This window comes from Myripristis murdjan, chromosome 1 (genome assembly GCF_902150065.1).
Source record: "Myripristis murdjan chromosome 1, fMyrMur1.1, whole genome shotgun sequence".
NCBI lineage: Eukaryota > Metazoa > Chordata > Actinopteri > Holocentriformes > Holocentridae > Myripristis > Myripristis murdjan.
Genome location: NC_043980.1, coordinates 23,232,029 through 23,240,640, shown reverse-complemented (window position 1 = coordinate 23,240,640; position 8,612 = coordinate 23,232,029).

Here is an 8,612-nt window from a genome sequence, read left to right as displayed (position 1 = left end):
TATGGGGATACTCACAAGTTCCCAGGTGGCTGCTGCACAGTTAAGACCTGAATATGGTCCAGATTTGGAGTGTACACAAACACCGACAGACACTATGTACACATAGAAGTTCTTTCTGGAGTCCGCTTGAAGAACACATTCAACACATGCACAGTCGGTCAAAGTTCGACATGGCTACTACGCTACTATGCTACAAGAGCACAAATGTCACAAACTCTGGGATGCACGGACACTGGTTTGCAGATATCTGTGGACTGTCAAGTCCACATCCACATCCACAATAACATCACAAAGAATCTGCAAAGATCATAATGAAACATGTTACTCTTTGGCGTACAGGATGTCATGTGGTTGAGATGAGGATCACCACCTCCAAATCTGAGGCCATGTGCCTCTCCTGGGAAGGTAGCTTGCCCCATCCAGGTAAAGATGGTTAGTTATGGACATCTGCAGTGATGCAGGTGTTGAATCAGAATGAAAAGAGAGCTGAGCCACAGAGCAAAGCTCTCAATTTACTTGTCAGTCATTGTTCTGATCCTCGGATATGGTTACAGTGTGATTGAGGTGGCTCTCCGCACTCTTTGTGATGGGGCAAAGAGTTCAAGAATTCAAGAGGACTCTAGTGTCGAACCACCCATAGAGGATTCAGTGGAGGTGGTTCAGGCACCTGGTAAGGATGCCCTGAGGGTGCCTCCCCTTGGAGGTGTTTGGGCACAGAGAATTGGAAGTAGAATTCAGGTTGGCACCACCTTGCCCATCCCCGGCACAGCAGTACAGAGGCAGGGCAGGTGTACAATAAACTTTGCTAAGCACAATGCCTGCAGGCTAATAGGCAATCTTGAACAACCATGGTGTGTTTTTGTACATTTCAATCAAACATTGTTCTCTTTTTGACTGTGAATTTTGGCTTATTGCCACCACTTGCCTCAGTAGTTGCACTCTCTTACTTCATGGATTCCACCACTGTGAATTTTTGGGAATGGAAGGGGAAGTGTGAATCTTTTTAACAGCAGAGGAGGCAGCGGGAGGAGTTTGCACAAATTTTGGCATCCGACATTGGGGAGGAGGAAAAAAAGGCTGAAAAAATGACTGGTATTGATTTATATCATTGATTTATATCATTACATTGCAAAAGGTCCAGAAAGAACACATTAGTTTCAGGATTATTAATAGTATTTCAAATAGCATACTGCAGGTTTAAGCATAAAAATCACAGTGTTTCACATCCTGAGTATCATAGCTGGCAAATGCAATCACTTATCTGGATAATGAATTTAAACCCCTGATCCTATTTGCTGTTGGGATTTGTAGTGTTTTCCTTTCTTTTTGTTTGGTGTCCGCTCATGTTTTTGCAACATATTTGGTTTATTCATGTAGAGACTGAAGTTGGCTAGTCTATACCAAATGCGATCTTGATATAGATATATGTTGCTATTCAGAACTGTGTTTTGAATTAACACACCGATAACATGACTCAAATCAATATTGTTTTGGCATCATACTTGTCACAAACTGGGTCACGTGAGTGACAAATAGGGATATCACAGTTGAATGTAAGTTCTTAAAATGATATATTTTCATCCCACAACTGGCCCAAATTAACATAAAAGATATGAAGGCATATGAGTGCGTGTTACTGGCATGTTATTGGTCTAAAATGTTGCTTCAAAAGTGTTGAAAGTGTAAAAAGAACTGCACAGGCAGTGTTGACGGGTGGAGACCTGTACAGACCAAGGAGACAGACACACAGCGATATTAGTGACTTGCACTATAACTGTGGGCCCACAGCTGCCCAGGGGAAACACATCCCCTGACGGCTCTCCTCCATAACAGGAGCACCAGCCACATAAGCAGGCAATGGCGGGCCATCACATACTACACATTACACACAACAGACTGTAAGCGGATTTTAAAATTCAAAAGTCGCAATAATATTATGATGTGATATTTTATTGATTTTCCCATAGGAAAATTCTCTTTTTTCCCCCTCTCCACAGGAAGATCAGACCACAGGGTCAGCAAACTCTGGAGCTTTGGTCCTCCTTCTTAACCCACCTGATGACCCCAAATTCTTAAATAATGCATATTCATGTGCACTGTATTTATCAATATGCTTATAGCATCAGCACACCCATACAAGATTAATGGTCCATCCACTGTAATGAATGCCTGTATGTTGTATATGAGAACAATTTGATTAAGCTGTTTATAGCAAATAGCAAAAACAAACAAACAAACCAAAAAAAACTGTTAATATTTACATTTCCATGCAATTTTCCATAATGTCATGTGTTGTTTGAATGCATTTCCCACACATCACTTATTTCCACAAACACAAGTAAAAAAAAAAAAAAAAAATGAGAAATGAGAGTGTCTCAAAAAAAGTTAAATAGTTTCATTTATTAAAAGTTGACAAGGCAGGGTTACAACAGTGTACAAAACACAGATTGCATCAAATGCATCAAACACTGATCACATAAAATGAAGAGCATAATTACTATAAATAAATAGGTCATTTTTTTAAATTGAAAAGCACAAGGTAGAAAGGAAAGTTCATGTCTTTTAGTTCTACTTGTGGACACTGAATTCCCTGTGCCGGCAAAATGAGTAAGCGGGTGCTGATGCTGCAGACAGGACAGCATGCAGGGGTGATGAACTGCGAACACTAAGAATGTGGTACTCGATGTTTGTCTATACAGTCCTCCAGCAACGTTCCGCACATGTCTTCATCTTGGTATTAAAATTCTATTAATGACCCTACTTTAAGTGCAGCAAGTTATTTCTGACCACTAGAGGGTATTGAGAGCTAAAACTTTATTTGTAAACAGAGTCAGTCCTACTTCTAGGTTCACGGCAGCTTGATTATACAAAACCGAAGGTTACAGCAAAGACAAGCATTTTTTGGGATGGAAATGAGGGATTGATTTCACTTTCACAAGGGTCTTGCTGGATTATTTGAAATTTTTTTCTCTGACCTCCAATTTGAAAATGTGGTGAAGCTGCAGACTTTCAGCTAACAAGGTAAGCTGCTTTGAATGAACTCTGTCACTGCACTGTGACTGCAATGACAGAGTCACTCACTCCTCTGATTTGAAATTTGGATATATTAGCTAAAACCAGGAAAGGGCTGGCTGTAAGCTGTATAGAGGAAAGAAGATACAGTTTTGACTTTCACATTGCAACTGATCATTTTACTGTAAAAATGCATGCAATATTACTTAATGTGGGTTCAATTAAATTTAGGTTTTTGTGTAAGCCCATTCTGACTCCAAATTTTACTGCTGTTGCAACAGTGTTAAAATCAAAGAAATGATGTGCAAGAAATGTCTTTTTCCCCAGAAATAAGACAGTGACAGTCATTTTAACAGTGAACTGCACTGTTGTTGTTAAAACCCATCAAACTCATGTCTTATTTTTTCAAATATCAAACACCAATTATATCAACAATGCACTAAGTGCTGCAAAGGACAGGAATAATGCATCAACCTGTGGGGTATCAGCTAACTTGTAATTGTTTTTAGCCTCTGTGTTTCTGCAAAGTTTTAAGCTTCTGCTGCACTCAAACCAGTAGCAAACATATGCTTTGTGCAACGGTGTTGTTTCCAGCAAGCGGAGTAGCAGACCCACTGTAGCGTGTAAATACTACAGTTTCTTTGATATGAAACAGATGTTTTGAATTTCATGGAGTCATGCCTATGAGCCTGTACGTCCACTCTCAGCTCGTGCAAACACACCTTCAGAGGTGGTGGATCAGCCACTCACTTACAACCTATTGGCTGGGACAGGGAGAAACTGCCTCAATGACTGAGACTGTGCAGTTTGCCTAGCCCTCAGGACAGCCCCTAGAAGCCAGCTTTCGCCTTGCCTGCCTGTCTGTCACTCTCTCTCCCTCTTGCTCAGAGGCTCACTTTATTGTCTCTGTCAGTTGTGAGCCGGTGGTTTGCCCCCACTCGCTGTCACCCCTCTGTCAGGCCCTGACCGATAAAGCTAGCACCAGCGCCAATCTCCCTTCTTCAGCTCCGTTGGCTGTTCCTGGACTCCGTTCCACCACTAATTAGCTCTTTGGAGACTTCTCTTCATGGAAGTGGGGGGTTGGTGGTGGGGTGGGTTGGGGTGGGGTTGTGGGGGCTTGAGGTTCGGGGGGAGGGGGTGAAGAGAGAAGAAGAAGCAGCAGGATGCTACAGAGTTAGTCTTATTGAGGGTCGTTGTGGTGGTGACGATTTAGTGGGGCAGGTGGTGGTACAGACATGCCTTTACTTGAAAAAAGTTTTAGTTTTTTTTCCTAAAGCAATTGTGTAATATATTCTTAATTAGTTTAAAGCCAGTGACAGGTAGATGCACAGATTGACAGAAAGCCAGAGACAGAGAGGGCAGTTTTAATTTAGTACAGTGTAACCTGCAAAATGTCTTAAGACTTTGGTCAAAGGCAGGGCGAAGTGCAGAGGTGTCTCACTACCGTCCTGTCTCGGCCTGGCCAACACGACCAGTGCTGGTCCTCAGGTGATTAACATGTCGGCAGGGGTTCCTACATGAAAAGACCCCTGTTTCTTTGTCTTCTGGTGTGTAAATATTGTGCTAGCGGAATATGAAAGTAGTGCAACTATAAGGTACAAAAACATAGGGAAAAAAGATCAAGAGTGGGTCTCACATCAAGGAGGACCCTGAGGATGTCTTTGTTGTCAACTTCAGAAGGGGGAAGAGAGGAGCAGAGGAGGAAACTGGCAGAAGGGGGAAAGATGCCAGAGAGAGCTCAAAGGATTCGGTCTGGGCAAGGTGATCGGTATTCCTCGGCAGTCTGCCTTCTGGCTCAGATCAGTGGGAGTAAGCTGGCAGCCAAGCCAGAGGGCATAACAGCACAAACACACCTTCAGCACTACACTGCTAGAGGCTCGGCCTCACAATCTGGAGGGGCGGGAGTTGGAGGGAGAGATAGAGGGAAGAGCAGGAGAAAATAAATACACTGTAATTATCTTCAAACCATCAGCCATTGACATCTATTGTAAATATGTGCATGCGTGTGTATGTATATGTGTATGTTTGTGTGAGTGAGGATGTGTTTCATTGTATTTAAAAGCTACAGTATGTTGCATCACTCACTGTTGCATCAAAACAATAGTTTATTAAACGGGATTCAGCCTTGGGCTGGGTTATGTCTGGTGAAGATACTGAAGTCACCGGTCAGGCAGACTTGTCCTCAGGCCAGCGATGTCACGTCCACTCACATCATCACCTAACTCCTGGATCAAGCCCAAATACCCTCTATGGGTGATGAACAGAAAGCCTCTACACCTCATCTAGGACTTCCTACCACATGCTGTGACAGAAGCCTGACTCCCACCTTGCATTAGACACCTACTTGGCCCTTGCTGATGTTCTGTTACAGCTCTGACTAAAGGTCTAAACAGATACCTGATGGGTGGGCAGAGCTGGGCAGGGCACACCAATGAAGTGCTCACACACACACACACACAAAGTGTTGTGACAGGTACCAGATGTCCTGGCAAAGGCCAGCTGTCTCTACGGACACCTACCTAACACACGCACGCACGCACAAACACACACACACACACATGCACGCTCTCTGCAGCTGGCCCTGATGCACATTCCAGTCAGTGAATATCCCAAAGTATGTATGGCCTGACACACAGTGAACGGAACTATTAAAACAATGCAGTGCAAACTAATACTGAGCAAAAAATAAATCAATCAATCAAAAACAAAAAAAACTCCTATTTGTGAAAGATTTTGTCTCATTGTTCATTAACTGATAAAGACATTAAATTCATGCACAAGTCTATTACAACTTTTTTTTGTTTGTTTGTTTCCAGACAGCTTCATTGTGCCATGAAGGTACAGAAACACCGCACACCGAGCAAACAATTGTTTCCCATGAAAATCAGTAATGAGTCTTGTTAAAATCCAACAAACATATCCACCTCTTTACACCCCCAGGTAAAGAAAATTCAAAAGAGTTTTCAGTTGATGTCTACAACTTGTAAAATTTCCATTTTGATATGTTTGTTTCCTTGGTTCTTCTTCTTCTTCTTCTTTTTTTTTTTTTTTTAAAAACTGTATGCCGTACTTCATATCCGCTCACATGGCGCTGCTCTGTAAATGGATTTTCTCCAGCTCAGTTAAAAGAAAACCAACATCCTTCATGTGCTGCTCACACACAAACAGTGGCCTGGCATATTGCAATGTGCAAGAGAGTGTGCCGTCATCTTGTGGTAAGTAAAACAGTATTAAAGGTTATAAACAATGACCTCCACAAACAAATAAAAACAATTACATTTTCAGGAAAATGTGACCTTCATCAAAAGAATGTGCCTTCATACAACTAAATAACCTGAAATATACCTGAACAGTTTTGCATAACTTATTGTGATGTATACTGTTAACATTAAAAGATTTATGCCAGCTTAAAAAGTGAAATAAACGTTATTGTGCAAACAAAAGAAAGTGCTAACTGAGTTTACATACCTGGATGTAAGATGTGAGGTGTTGCATTGTACTGAGAGGTTACTGATATATTATGTACTGTAGTGTGAAGATCATGTGCTGGAGTTTATTAAGTCTTCCAAAATGTTGTTAGACTCACCCATTAAGTTACTTTTGACAGGGAAACTCACTCTCCATTTCTTGTCAATATTTCAGCGAGGTTTATCTGTAAGTGCTACATCCAATCTGTGTATTATCTCTGAAAACATGCAGGACATTGATTATTCTGATGCACAAATAAAATATGCATTATATTGGACACGTTTTCAACAAGAATACCATCAATACATAAAAAAAGTCTTGCATATTAATGTAACAACTGTATGGACTACAGTTATGTTATCGATCTAGGCCAAAACTTAAAACTAGCTTAGTTTAAATAAGGATCATATTCTTACGCACAATCTCGACATCTCCTCTCTCTGCAATTACCCAAAATATAATCACATATTCATGCAGCAAGACCTTGAGTTTACGTTAGGGCCAACTCGTAGATAAAACAAATTTAAGAGATCTGAATACATATTTGATGTACTAAATCCAATACCCGTTTAATGATAAATAATCTTCATCATTATTCCATACCTCAGATAATATAGTGTTGTAATTGATCAATATGATGCCATATTGAACTCTCAATAAGGTCCATGGAGACTCTCAAGCACATCAGCTTTCAAGGCTGCACTGAAGTGGGAAAAAAAAAAAAAAAAAAAAAAAAAAACAGAACGTATCTCAGCAGATCTTGTCTTGACTCTTGCCATTCCACTTGGAGTCTCCACACTCATGAACAGAACATAACTTCTTTCCTTTGAGTAGGGAAACAAAACAAAAAATAAATAAATAAATAAATAAATAAATAAAATAAATAAAAAGTCCTTGCTGTTTTAAGGTTTTAAGTGGAATCTTAATGTGTGTTTTTCCTCCAGTGAACGACCCTCATAGTTCGTACTGCCCAAGGTTAACATATTCACATGGTCAGAGACGGAATTAAATAAATAAGAGCAAGAAACAATTAGCAACGCATCAATAGTCAGATCAATAGTGATGTTGGTAATTATCACTTTTGGGATAAGGGAGATGGCCTTTCCTTATTGATGCTGTCTAATTCACAGGTATAACCTCAGGGCTTGCAGAATAAATCAAAATACATCAAGGTAAACCATATTCCCAATTCCTTTATGACAGATGTGAAAAAAATATTGCTCTATAACTTATATAATAAAACCTTAACTTTAAAATCAACCGATTGCATGAACACACTGTTGTGGTCACCGAGAACTGATTTATGTTTGTATTCCCACTTTGTGTTTCATTTAGCGTTGCTTCAAACAGTGACTGCTGATTTATAGTTGAAAATGGTGATTAAAACATATTAAATGGATTGAGTAAATACAATTAATCAATTTGAAAACCTCCTCTGAGATGATCCGATATTTGAGGAAAAGGCTTGTATGTAATATGTAACTGACGTTTAGAAAACTAACATTTTTTGCAACATAAATTATAAGTAATTAATTGCCCACATATATGATGGTAAATAGTGGAATATAGTCGACTTCCCCTATTTGTGAGCGTTTGTGGGTGTGTGTGTGAGTGTGTGTGTGCGCACGTCTGTGCTAATAATCACCCTTGTATTTTTATATATTATTCTTGTTCTTCAATCCTTACCTCCCACATGAAATAGGGCCATATTTTATAAATAAGGTACAACAACTGTTTTGTTTACAATTTAATCTGTGCAATTTATTTGGTAAGCGCTGTCATTTTCACTTTCTCTCCTCCGAGTCTTTAAGTGTGACGGTCCGATATTTATTGTAGAATCAGTGAAAAAAGAGGCTCTAAATTAAATGTGAGCCAGATTTCCTCCAGATCCTGGAGCCAATTACAGTCTATTGCATTAACCCCTCTCAGACTAACCGCATCATTGCACTGCCAGAACAAAAAGCCATGTATTCAAATCCCAGAGCATTTAACCACTCACTTATACCAGATCTAATTGGTAGTGCACTTCACAGCACTAAGCTTCAATTAAATTGTAGCCCTGGAAGGTCAAAAGAATGGAAAATTTATACTTTAGCCGTTTACTTTTCAAATGCAAGTCTTGTTATCGTCTA